At 34.1% G+C, this 13,697-nt stretch overlaps 1 long non-coding RNA gene across 1 annotated transcript; it reads left to right on the top strand.

Moving 5' to 3' along the window:
• Positions 1 to 3,247: 3,247 nt before the first annotated feature.
• On the top strand, positions 3,248 to 8,278 carry LOC134848398 (uncharacterized). Its single transcript, XR_010162931.1, has 2 exons — positions 3,248 to 3,577; positions 7,721 to 8,278. It is a non-coding gene; the product is annotated as an uncharacterized LOC134848398 (long non-coding RNA).
• The last annotated feature ends 5,419 nt before the right edge of the window (positions 8,279 to 13,697 follow it).

The raw sequence follows: 13,697 nt of genomic DNA, 5'->3' as shown, positions 1-13,697 counted from the left end.
TTCGGACTTGTTTTCTTGAATCAGCGAGATCGATGATTTCTGCTCTACTTGCACAGCAACCGGCTATCCTTACTACAGTCACGGAACATATAAGCTGTATTTTGTAGTCTTCAAGCAATGAAATGAACGAAATTTTTTTCACGTTCGTGCCGTTTTCTCAACAACTACCTATGATTCATGGTTGAAATTTCGATATAACAAAGATGAAACTCTGTTTCAGACTATACTGGGAAAAATATGTTTTCAAGGCGTTCTTTGGTAATTTAACCTGAAAGCGTCCGAGAGGTGTTTTTAGTACCAAAAAGTCCACTTTAACAGCAGAAGCAGTTTGAAACTTTCAGCTTCAAAGTGTTGATTGGAAAGCTAAAGATCTTACAAAGGCCTTGATATATTTTTTTCTCGTAAAAAGAAATTGAAATTTTGTTAAACTCTCAGAAAAAAAGCAGACTACAAAATTCAGCAGTTTGTTTTTAAAAAAGCCAAAGTCTGAGTGAAATGTTATTCTGTAGCTGAGCTGTTTTTGTATATTTTTATGAGAAAAATTTTACGAGGGCATAGCATAGATTCTTAGTTTTCCAACGAACCCTTTAAATTCGAAAGTTTCAAAGTGCTTTTGCTGTTTACGTTGACTTTTTTTGCTCTTAGACCACCTCTCTGACACCTTCTATTTAATTAACCAAATTACGCCTTAAAACATCTTTTTACGGTTTTTTATCCGACTATAGTCTGAAAAACAGTTCCATCTTTGTTTTGCAAAGTTTCAATCATGAAGTGCTAGTAGTTGTTGAAAAAACAGCGCAATTGTGAAAATAGTTTCCTGCTTTCATAGATTGAAAACTATATATTTCAACTTCTATGTCCCGTTGCTCTTTATTTTAGGGCATTTCATTGCAGTAGTTTGTTAGTGTTCAGTTACTTTCACTATTGAATTTTTTGAACTGTATATTATTAGGTTTTACTCCTTCTCTTAGATATCATCTCCTCATTAAAAAAAATTTCATTTTAAAATTTTGTTGTCTTTATTTTACAGTTCAATGTTTGATTAGCTATGAGCAGTTCAATACAAATCTCATTAAATAAAAAAAGTAAATATCCATAATTGCGGGTTTCAGTGTATATTTACCACCAAGGTCAAAAAAACTTTAGGCAATTCTACCGACTTCAATTTCAAACTTCACAGATTTTATAAAGTAAGAAGTACTAAAGTATCTTTTGGTTCCATGAATTACTCCCAGGAAATATTTTCAACTATTTCACCTTAATCATGTCAAATAAAATCATATAGATTCAGCAGGTCAATTATCCGTTCTATGGCGCAATAGAAATAATTGTAATGGTTCGTTCCAAAACAGTTTTTTAAAACTCAAGTTGTTTTCGTTATCTTAAAAATGAGTTGAAGTTAAGTCTGTCTTGATACAAATTGAGAATCAGATCGAACCTTTATTTATCTCCAAGAAAATTTGAGCTTTGAAAGATCATTTTGATGTTTTTTTTTCGTTAGGCAACAAGTAGGATATATTTTTATGTGTCCTTGTTCTCCATGTTCCCAATGCAACAAGGTTAGTCGAAAAAGTTCACTCCAGTGGATACGTGTGAAAACCAACTCAAATATTAAATTGTGCGAGTTTATCCTAAAAATTTTTAAGATGCAGTTTCTATCAATAACCAATGGGCGTAATCAGTTCGGATCTAGGATTTTCTTCAATAAAAAAGCATAGTTTCTGGCAGAAGTTTCGATTCGGTTTTAAGTTTATCTCCTAGGCAAAGCTTCAAAATGTTCAAAAAAGAACTTCTGTTTCGACAAGAACTGAACTTAATTTTTCCGATTTTTGGAACAAATTTACCGCAATGTGATAAGACTGAATTCATTTCCGATGAGACACAACTTAAATCGATAGTTTTTGGAGGGTACCATGCAGCTTTTTTGTTTGCCGGTGGAATGGAGGCTATTTTTTCATTTTTTGCCGTTTTTATTTTCCCAGCCGCATCGAACTCCAGCAAAAACAGAAAACAATCTAGTAATTGCGGCGACTACTTGAAGTTCCTGGGATCTTTTCCTGCAGTGAGTGCTATTATACCCTCGATTGTAGTTTTTTTTATATCGGGCTTTCGGGATGCTGCTTTCTCGCTACATTTTCACGATGCAATCGGAATTCAATTAGACCACATGGGTTTTGTGTTCATAGCAACACCGATTGCGACAGGAGTTACAGGTATTGCAAATATATTCATTTTTGAAGGCCATCAGTTTCATATTAAACGGTTAAGAGTAATATAAGTGTTAAACACTTAAAAAGATAAAAGTACAATTTTAAGCGTATTGTTTCACTCAAGCAACATTTTACATTTTTAGGAAGGAAGAGAGTTTTTGAAATTTCGTGTTTATGTTTTGGAAACTTTAGATCAAAACGGAGTAACAGTGGCACGTGGTGTTTCCCCTTTATTGACGCTCAAGGCAACCTTCAAAAAATTCAACTTTTTGTTAACAAAATAATGCTATCAGGTTATGCCTCAATTGGTGATTTAAATTGATTTGAAATAAAAAATGAGGCGTGGCTTCCTCTCACGTATCTTTTGGTTCCATGAATTACTCCCAGGAAATATTTTCAACTATTTCACCTTAATCATGTCAAATAAAATCATATAGATTCAGCAGGTCAATTATCCGTTCTATGGCGCAATAGAAGTAATTGTAATGGTTCGTTCCAAAACAGTTTTTTAAAACTCAAGTTGTTTTCGTTATCTTAAAAATGAGTTGAAGTTAAGTCTGTCTTGATACAAATTGAGAATCAGATCGAACCTTTATTTATCTCCAAGAAAATTTGAGCTTTGAAAGATCATTTTGATGTTTTTTTTTTCGTTGGGCAACAAGTAGGATATATTTTTATGTGTCCTTGTTCTCCATGTTCCCAATGCAACAAGGTTAGTCGAAAAAGTTCACTCCAGTGGATACGTGTGAAAACCAACTCAAATATTAAATTGTGCGAGTTTATCCTAAAAATTTTTAAGATGCAGTTTCTATCAATAACCAATGGGCGTAATCAGTTGGGATCTAGGATTTTCTTCAATAAAAAAGCATAGTTTCTGGCAGAAGTTTCGATTCGGTTTTAAGTTTATCTCCTAGGCAAAGCTTCAAAATGTTCAAAAAAGAACTTCTGTTTCGACAAGAACTGAACTTAATTTTTCCGATTTTTGGAACAAATTTACCGCAATGTGATAAGACTGAATTCATTTCCGATGAGACACAATTTAAATCGATAGTTTTTGGAGGGTACTATGCAGCTTTTTTGTTTGCCGGTGGAATGGAGGCTATTTTTTCATTTTTTGCCGTTTTTATTTTCCCAGCCGCATCGAACTCCAGCAAAAACAGAAAACAATCTAGTAATTGCGGCGACTACTTGAAGTTCCTGGGATCTTTTCCTGCAGTGAGTGCTATTATACCCTCGATTGTTGTTTTTTTTTATATCGGGCTTTCGGGATGCTGCTTTCTCGCTACATTTTCACGATGCAATCGGAATTCAATTAGACCACATGGGTTTTGTGTTCATAGCAACACCGATTGCGACAGGATTTACAGGTATTGCAAACATATTCATTTTTGAAGGCGATCAGTTTCATATTAAACGGTTAAGAGTAATGTAAGTGTTAAACACTTAGAGAGATAAAAGTGCAATTTTAAGCGTATTGTTTCATTAAAGCGACATTTCACATTTTTAGGAAGGAAGAGGGTTTTTGAAAGTTCGTGTTTATGTTTTGGAAACTTAAGATCAAAACGGAGTAACAATGGCACGTGGTGTTTCCCCTTTATTGACGCTCAAGGCAACCTTCAAAAAATTCAACTTTTTGTCAACAAAATAATGCTATCAGATTATGCCTCAATTGGTGATTTAAATTGATTTGAAATAAAAAATGAAGTGCGGCTTCCTCTCATCTTTTGGTTCCATGAATTACTCCCAGGAAATAATTGTATGTTTCAACTATTTCACCTTAATCATGACAAATAAAATCATATAGATTCAGCAGGTCAATTATTCGTTCTATGGCGCAATAGAAGTAATTGTTATAGTTCGTTCCAAAACAGTTTTTTAAAACTCTACTTGTTTTCGTTATCTTAAAAATGAGTTGAAGTTAAGTCTGTCTTGATACAAATTGAGAATCAGATCGAACTTTTTTTTATCTCCAAGAAAATTTGAGCTTTGAAAGATCATTTTGATGTTTTTTTTTTGTTGGGCAACAAGTAGAATATATTTTTATGTGTCCTTGTTCTCCATGTTCCCAATGCAACAAGGTTAGTCGAAAAAGTTCACTCCAGTGGATACGTGTGAAAACCAACTCAAATATTAAATTGTGCGAGTTTATCCTAAAAATTTTGAAGATGCAGTTTCTATCAATAACCAATGGGCGTAATCAGTTCGGATCTAGGATTTTCTTCAATAAAAAAGCATAGTTTCTGGCAGAAGTTTCGATTCGGTTTTAAGTTTATCTCCTAGGCAAAGCTTCAAAATGTTCAAAAAAGAACTTCTGTTTCGACAAGAACTGAACTGAATTTTTCCGATTTTTGGAACAAATTTCCCGCAATGTGATAAGACTGAATTCATTTCCGATGAGACACAATTTAAATCGACTGAACATTTTACGTTATTTTAGCTATAATCAATTTAATTCTGAAAATTGTTGCCCAATTTAGCCGCCCTCTGTTTAAAAAATTACAAGAGCTCACAAAAAGTATATAGATATTTTTTTCGAGTTTGTTTATTTTTCTTTCATTTTCTTCTCTTCTCAAATCACTGTGATCAGAACATGCTGTACTAGGTCCTACATCATATCAACCCGCTCTGTTTGTTCATGTTTGAAACCTTTAATTTTTTGAAATATTTCAATTTTTCATGTTTGAAACGCTTCGTTTTGACACACTTCATTTTTTGGTGCATATACAAAACAGTCCCATACAAAACCGTCCCATACAAAACAGTCCGAAACATCAAAAAAAGGTTCTAAAAAACAGTCCCATACAAAACAGTCCAAAACCAATTGAATTTCTTGACCTTGATCTTTTGGCACCGACAGAACTAATCTACGCTTTGAAAACTCAAACAGGGGCAATAAAAGATCAAACAGCCAAAGTTGGAACAAAATTTTGGATGAAATTCAAAGAACTCATGGTATAGTGGTTAAAGCGTTAGTCTCAAACTCTAGAGATCAAAGGCTCGATTCTCCGGCGGGACAAAATATTTTCAATTTTCCGAAAAAAGTTGAAAAACGGGTAAATAGGATAACGGGTATAGCTAGGGTACAACAATGGGTTCATCCTTAGAGGGTTGGGCGGAGGGAAAAGAAAAATCAACACCTTGTATGTATTCATTATTTTGCCGGGTTCAAATCGACTCTAGCTCAATTTTGAAAAATCAAGAAAACTAATTAACTTGGAAAAATTTTATTGCTTGGCAATGTGGAATAAATGTGAAAATTAAAAAGAAAAGAAAACTCTGATTATAATTTAATATTATAACTACATCCTTTCAAAAACCCAATGATATCGTTGGGTTGATATGACTTAATCATAGTGATCAAGTTTTTGTCGAGTTTTTGGTATTTAACTTTTTTTGGTCTGGCTAATTTTTGTCCTGCGCACATTTTTTCCAACAGTATTTCCGCATTTTTTTGCTCGTCCTGGAACTTCTCGATCAATTTTGGGAATGATGGATGCTTACTATTGACCAGTTTCACGAAATTGCTGTTCCAACCTTCTACAGCGTTGTTGGTGCGGGGAAGGTCGTTTTTTACTCTATGATGGCAACTCCCTTGCTCCATATCAAATCTGGGCTTCTGTCGTCCTTGAGAAGTCAGTCTACCAATATATGTCTCCTCGAAATAATTAAAAATTGGTTGACTTTCTTCAGATGCCATACCTTGCAGAAGCTCGAAAGCTGTGGGACGTCCTCAACGGGCAGGAATGCTGTTGCGAGAAGCATTCGAATAAGTTCGCAAAAAATAAGGTCACTGTTGTAATTGTGAGTATTGCCTGACGACTGAACATGTCGCCAGACACTTTGACTCATATGGAAAAAACAAAACTGAATTTGTGCACTCTGATGGGTAGCTATTATTGAGTTTCGCACAGCTACTTCAAAATCAATTGTGACGCGTTTTGGGGAATCAACTTTTAGAATACTGAGAAGGCGACAATAAGTTGATTCCTTTTTGTCGGGTAGCAGAGCGTAAACAATAGGGATAAGGCATCCTTCAACAGAAGCGTGTATAGTATAAATCTGATAGAAAACATTGGGAGCAGTCGAAAACGTTCCATCACAGAACCAATCATCCGATAAAGATAGTAAGTCTAATCCAGGTAACGTGGCGAACACAATAACCCAATTTTCATCTTGGGTACCAGAATCGTGAAGAAGGAACTGCTCTCCATCGTGGGTTTTCTGTAGAGCCAGTGGTAGTTCAAAGCCAGTCAGCGATGTTGGCTCTGCCATCTTTGGTCTTTTTTCGCGTCGAACTCTATTTACAGCTTGCTGATTAGCAGAATAACTAGGTAGATGAACAGCTGTTTCTCTGTTCACATCACGTTGGGCTGCGAAAATAGTCTGCCGCGGTGTTACATCGGATACTGCTGCTCGATCTTTAAGTGTTTTTCTGAACTTGCGTTTTTCGATGTCAGCTGGATCGGGGAAGTGGCAGTGATCTTTAACTATCTCAACGGAGTCCTCCTTTGTACGCACACGGCCATTGCAACTACTTTGTGCGCAGCGCCAGGAAAGGGAGTTGTCTGCCAATGTTCTGTGTTTAATATAAGCATACCCTTCAAAAATCAGTAACTCAGAATTTTTGTTTGTAAGTATGATTTCCATCGATAGATAGTGAATTTCGTTTCTTTTGAGTGTTGTCAAGTGTTTGCAAATGAAACAGATTGAACAACCTGTTTCTTTTTGCTTGGATTAAAAAAAGAGTCCATTTTCTTAAATTGCGTTAACTTTAATGTTTCGAATATTATTGCTTCTAATGAGTGGCCGCTGCTGTTATCTAGGTTGTTCTAATTTCTCTACTATACTACCTATTGTTATCCGGATTATTTGGAATCAAAATGTGTTTAATACGAGATAAATTTACTTATCAGCTTCTAGAACAATTATCACTTCGATCAATGGGACTGTTTTTTGGACTATTTTTTGGACTATTTTTGGGACTGTTTTGTATGGGACTGTTTTTTTGTACTTTGCTATGTTTTTTCGGACTGTTTTGTATTGGACTGTTTTGTATGGGACTGTTTTGTACAGACACGCATTTTTTCAATTAAGTAATTGGATTACAGAAGCGCAAAAACGGATTACAGTGGGTTACCCATAGGCTACAAAAAACCTTCTTTTTCAGAGTGCATTGAGTATGATATATCTAGGATTATCTCGAAGGGGGAGGTGGATTTTTTAGGCCGACAAAATTGATTTTTCGAGCACTCCCAGAACATTATAAAGACCCCCATGTTTTCGCGCTCCCTTTCAAAATTAGTATATATTGGCGCCAAAGGCGCCTTTAAAAAATTTTAGGGCCGGTCGGCTTAAAATGGGTGTCATAAAATAATACCAAAGTGAGACCCTTTGCTAGGTGAGAGGATCAAAAAAAGCGTCCGCCCCATCCCGCCCCTCCCCCCTAAATCAGCCCCTGGGTTTTATAGTTTTGACGAGGTTTGTACTCGCTTTGTTCTTTCCTTTTACAGGTGCTGTTGGCGGAATTATAGTGGACCAAGGATATGGAATTTTCCTTAACATATTCTCGGAAGTCTTGATACCGATTACGACATTCGCTATGTTCTTGCCATATTTTGTACCTGAACTGGAAACTACGGGTTGGGCGATGATTTCACTAGCAGTGAGTGGAATGTCACTTGCTGGAATTATAAACCCTTTCCACCTGATTATTCAAAAGATAGCTCTTAAACGTGGAGCTACAAGCATCGACCAGGTGCGAACGGATGCATCGTTTAGTTTTATCATCATGATGTCTTCGGGGCGCATTTTGGGAGCCACCGTTTTTGGAGGATTTCTGAACGAAAGTTTAGGATTTTATTTCACCAGCCTGATTTACAGCATTATTGCAATCATTACAACATCATGGCATGTTCTATTTTTGTTCCAAAATGGCTTATTAGGGCGAATATATTACCCCACGAGCCTTTAGAGAATGAAGAAAGGCTGTAACAATTTGAATAATTTCATTTTATAATTTTGCTAACACTCGTTTTTAGTTTCAAAAAATACAAAAATTATACCATTAATTTCAGTTTTGATTCATTGCTAAAGACCCAGTGCAATGTTTTTTATTCAATTCAGTTTCTTTAAGAGTTTGTAGTACACTTTCATTTATAGTTTTGTAATTGCTGGATTTTTGTGCCTTTAGCACTAGACAGGTAAAGCGATTTCGCTAACATGTTCTAGATATGCGAAGTCAAAAACTATTTCAAATATTCTTTTGTAGAATAGAGCAGTCACTGTTCTTCTGAAATCCTAGTGTTTTTAAAAACTCTGGTTCACGTAGAAAGCGCCAAATTTGAATTTTTTTCACTTAGTTCAAAGAAAGTGTCTTGGGCTCAGATTAAGAAAGTGAGAAAACAAATACGAGTTTGATATTGAACGCGCTTTGGTTCTCCAAATACACAGTTGCTGGCCAATTTCAAATTTCTTGAGCTGACATCCTGCAATAGTTTATTAAATAATTGTTCCGACCAATTCATGAAGTAAAGACATGGTACTATGGCGTAGGTATGTTTTTATCTTAATTTTGACTGCCTCAAAAAGGTCTTAGGGTGACAAGTTTGCTTGAAGCACTTTTGGCTGTGGCTCGGATTTCAAAGATTATTTTAAACTTGTTTGAGTTTTTCCGTTTTTCAGACTAGAGATGACGAAATTTACGAATGATAGACGATAAAAAACGACCTCTCATTTTGATTCCATATTAATTTTGACCTTATTTTAGCTATTGATATCACTCATACTTTATACTGTATACACTAATTTAATCGTCTTTTCTAAAAAAAACAAGTACCATAGAAAAAAATTATTGGCCATTTTTGTTTCGAGTTTTTAACTTTTTCGGACTTGTTTTCTTGAATCAGCGAGATCGATGATTTCTGCTCTACTTGCACAGCAACCGGCTATCCTTACTACAGTCACGGAACATAGAAGCTGTATTTTTTAGTTTTCAAGCAATGAAATGAACGAAATTTTTTTCACGTTCGTGCCGTTTTCTCAACAACTACCTATGATTCATGGTTGAAATTTCGATATAACAAAGATGAAACTCTGTTTCAGACTATACTGGGAAAAATATGTTTTCAAGGCGTTCTTTGGTAATTTAACCTGAAAGCGTCCGAGAGGTGTTTTTAGTACCAAAAAGTCCACTTTAACAGCAGAAGCAGTTTGAAACTTTCAGCTTCAAAGTGTTGATTGGAAAGCTAAAGATCTTACAAAAGCCTTGATATATTTTTTTCTCATAAAAAGAAATTGAAATTTTGTTAAACTCTCAGAAAAAAAGCAGACTACAAAATTCAGCAGTTTGTTTTTAAAAAAGCCAAAGTCTGAGTGAAATGTTATTCTGTAGCTGAGCTGTTTTTGTATTTTTTTATAAGAAAAATTTTACGAGGGCATAGCATAGATTCTTAGTTTTCCAACGAACCCTTTAAATTCGAAAGTTTCAAAGTGCTTTTGCTGTTTACGTTGACTTTTTTTACCACACTTTTACTCCTTCTCTTAGATATCATCTCCTCATTAAAAAAAAAATTTCATTTTAAAATTTTGTTGTCTTTATTTTACAGTTCAATGTTTGATTAGCTATGAGCAGTTCAATACAAATCTCATTAAATAAAAAAAGTAAATATCCATAATTGCGGGTTTCAGTGTATATTTACCACCAAGGTCAAAAAAACTTTAGGCAATTCTACCGACTTCAATTTCAAACTTCACAGATTTTATAAACTAAGAAGTACTAAAAACGATTTTTAAAATAATTCGAACTGAGAATAATTGAAGAAAAGTTCCACATAGAGTACTACATACAAAAAGTTGGTAAAAACTTTTTTGTTGATCTTTGAAAATTTTTTCGGCTCCTTCCCTTTTGGTTTTTCACACTTGGTCTAGAGAAATTTGACTCTTGTGGTCATGGGTTCGAGTCCCTGCTGGACCTTGATTTTCTAAGAAACCTATGCTTTTTTCAAAGAATTGAATGACCGAACTTACTACGTTTCTCACGCTTATTTTTTTTTGTAATTTTAGTTGCCTTATCGAGAGATGTTGTTATAAGAATTGTTGATTTATTCTTGTAATTTGTGATTTTACCAGTCTTTATTTCTCTTAGACCACCTCTCTGACACCTTCTATTTAATTAACCAAATTACGCCTTAAAACATCTTTTTACGGTTTTTTATCCGACTATAGTCTGAAAAACAGTTCCATCTTTGTTTTGCAAAGTTTCAATCATGAAGTGCTAGTAGTTGTTGAAAAAACAGCGCAATTGTGAAAATAGTTTCCTGCTTTCATAGATTGAAAACTATATATTTCAACTTCTATGTCCCGTTGCTCTTTATTTTAGGGCATTTCATTGTAGTAGTTTGTTAGTGTTCAGTTACTTTCACTATTGAATTTTTTGAACTGTATATTATTAGGTTTTACTCCTTCTCTTAGATATCATCTCCTCATTAAAAAAAAATTTCATTTTAAAATTTTGTTGTCTTTATTTTACAGTTCAATGTTTGATTAGCTATGAGCAGTTCAATACAAATCTCATTAAATAAAAAAAGTAAATATCCATAATTGCGGGTTTCAGTGTATATTTACCACCAAGGTCAAAAAAACTTTAGGCAATTCTGCCGACTTCAATTTCAACCTTCACAGATTTTATAAACTAAGAAGTACTAAAAACGATTTTTAAAATAATTCGAACTGAGAATAATTGAAGAAAAGTTCCACATAGAGTACTACATACAAAAAGTTGGTAAAAACTTTTTTGTTGATCTTTGAAATTTTTTTCGGCTCCTTCCCTTTTGGTTTTTCACACTTGGTCTAGAGAAATTTGACTCTTGTGGTCATGGGTTCGAGTCCCTGCTGGACCTTGATTTTCTAAGAAACCTATGCTTTTTTCAAAGAATTGAATGACCGAACTTACTACGTTTCTCACGCTTATTTTTTTTGTAATTTTAGTTGCCTTATCGAGAGATGTTGTTATAAGAATTGTTGATTTATTCTTGTAATTTGTGATTTTACCAGTCCTGACTTAGTTTGCTTTTTATAGTTTTTGTTCGCTTAAAAACTTCAATCAGCTTAAACTGTTTTGGCGCAAAACTTATTGGATTGTTCAACTGATTTTTTGTTGTTTGAAATGAGAAAATTAAATAAAAAATGATAATTTTTTTAAAAGGTTATTCAAACTGGATGTGGTTCAAAAACCTCAATTTTCTAGAACTTATAAACTTCAAGTTCTTACGGCAGTTTTTTAAGCCTTTTTTGTTTTTGGCCCCATGGGCGTCTCTCTGCGTATTTTATTAAATGACTATTTGAAAACACTAGAAGCTTGTTTAATGCTGGTTTTTGCGTTTTTTGACTAATTTATTTAAACTGACTTTCTTCTTTTTTATCACTTAAGTTTTCCGTGTTCTTTTTATTCGCTAGCTTGAAATGGTACGCCTGCGTTGTATCGCAAATGATTCGAAGCTCCGCTTTACCTATGTGTTTTTAATTTTTTCGAATAAAAATTGTTTGCTCGGAACATTATGTGCAACCGGTTTCAGTGACGATTGCTATGATTTGTCAGCGACCGTTTTCTTTTTTTTATTGATTGAACTCTTTCATTTTTTCATTTTTTACCCCTTTTCACTAGTGTATATATCGTTCTGCCGTTCCAAAAAACCATATGTTTAGTTTTTTAGTCTAAAATACAGCGAAACATACAGTCAACTATGAGCAGTTGAATGCAAAAATATAAATTAGATTTCATGGACATCCGTAAATGCGAGTTCGAGTCTAGATTTACAGCCAATGACGAAAAAGCTATTGGCAATTCGATGAATACTCACACTTGGAAGTCAGAGATTTATGAGAATGAAACATATACCAGAAACTGCGCTTCTGATTTCGTGAGTTACCATCTACAAAACTACTCAACATAGTTCAATCTTGATTACAAGATTTAATCTTGAATCCATCTTCAAAAACCAAACTGAGTGTGGCCTTTGTAACACCCAAATCAACTAAAAAAACTTGATGTTTTTGCATACATGTAGTTTTTTCCTACTTAAACTAACGGTAGAATCTAAGTGTAATGACGATCTCCCAGATTGGGTTCTTTCTAGCTGTCATTTATATAAATTATAGTGATCAATGTGAACCTATACTAGAAACAATAATATTAATATTATTAAAAGTGGCGAAATATATTTTTGGCCTTCAGCAAAATAGATTGTTTTCAATCTATTCAATTCCTTTGCCGCCAAGAGACTATATGTGTGATAAGTAGAGTTCGGTCAAATCGAGTTTTACTAGTCCCACTTTCGTTACGAAAATAACGGAACATTTGTGCTCGGGGTGGTTTTTTTTCTTCAGACAAATATCGACTTTTTAACTAGCCATTTTTGACAAATTTTTTTATATCATTCAAAAGTTATTGTTGTCCTAAGCTTAAATTTGAATTCTTGAGTTTAATACCTCTGTGAAGCGGAGCTTATAACGCGTGAGCGGTGATCTAACCCGTCTTGGAAATCATTCCAAATTGGTTGAAGGAAGCTTATTGCTCATAATTGATTTGTTACTGGAAGCGAAATTTATCGTTTTGTACTTTATATGGCGTGTGGGATGATGATTTTCTCATTAGTCTCAAATAAAAAAAATCGTTTTATATTAACACTTTATTTATTTTCTTCTTTTTATTTCAGCTTTTTTAGACCTTGAAAGGCAGTCAGAATATCCCGGGCTTCGCCCTGATACTAGCAGTCTTATTCCAATTATAATCAAATTAAAATCCACTAAAACGGATTTAACTTGATCTTTTTTGGCATCGTGAGACACTTGATTGAACCGACTAATCAAATTTTTAAAAATTCAGATCTAGAAAATCGAGTGGAGGAGATCTAGAGAACCAAATTAGGAGTGAAATCGGGGAGATGTAAAAAAGGGGAATTTTAAACAGATCAGGGTAAAACAAAATTTAACTCTAGAAAAGCATACTATAATTATGATTTATTTCGTGATCAGAAAAGTTTAAGCGAAATAACAGCGATTTAGCCGAAAGCAAAATTCAATTTTCTACCAAGTAACGCTACAAAAATTAGTCACCGTGAAAATAAAAAATATCTAATTGCACGATGAATAATTAATGGTCTCAAATGAACTTGTAAAAAGATGCAAAATGAACATAATATGAAACCGGTTCGAGGTCGAGGACATTTGTTGCAACCATTGCGACTCAAAATGGCACACGCCATATACAGCTTCCATCAAAAATGGTTAGTTAAAAAGTCAAATTTTGTCTGAAGAAAAAAAACCACACCGAGCGCAAGTTCTTCTTTACTTTCGTTGTGAAAGTCGGAACAATAACTTTTGCCTGATAAAAAACTTTTTATTTTTCACTGTGTAATCACAGCTTGCATAGAGCAATAAATTAGCTAATTTAAATAAACGAGAACAATGATATTTTCTCATCTGGCAACA

Source organism: Symsagittifera roscoffensis, chromosome 6 (assembly GCF_963678635.1).
Source record: "Symsagittifera roscoffensis chromosome 6, txSymRosc1.1, whole genome shotgun sequence".
NCBI classification, from domain to species: Eukaryota; Metazoa; Xenacoelomorpha; order Acoela; family Convolutidae; genus Symsagittifera; species Symsagittifera roscoffensis.
The sequence above is the reverse complement of the archived record's forward strand: the minus strand, read 5'-3'. Positions and strand labels throughout refer to the sequence as shown.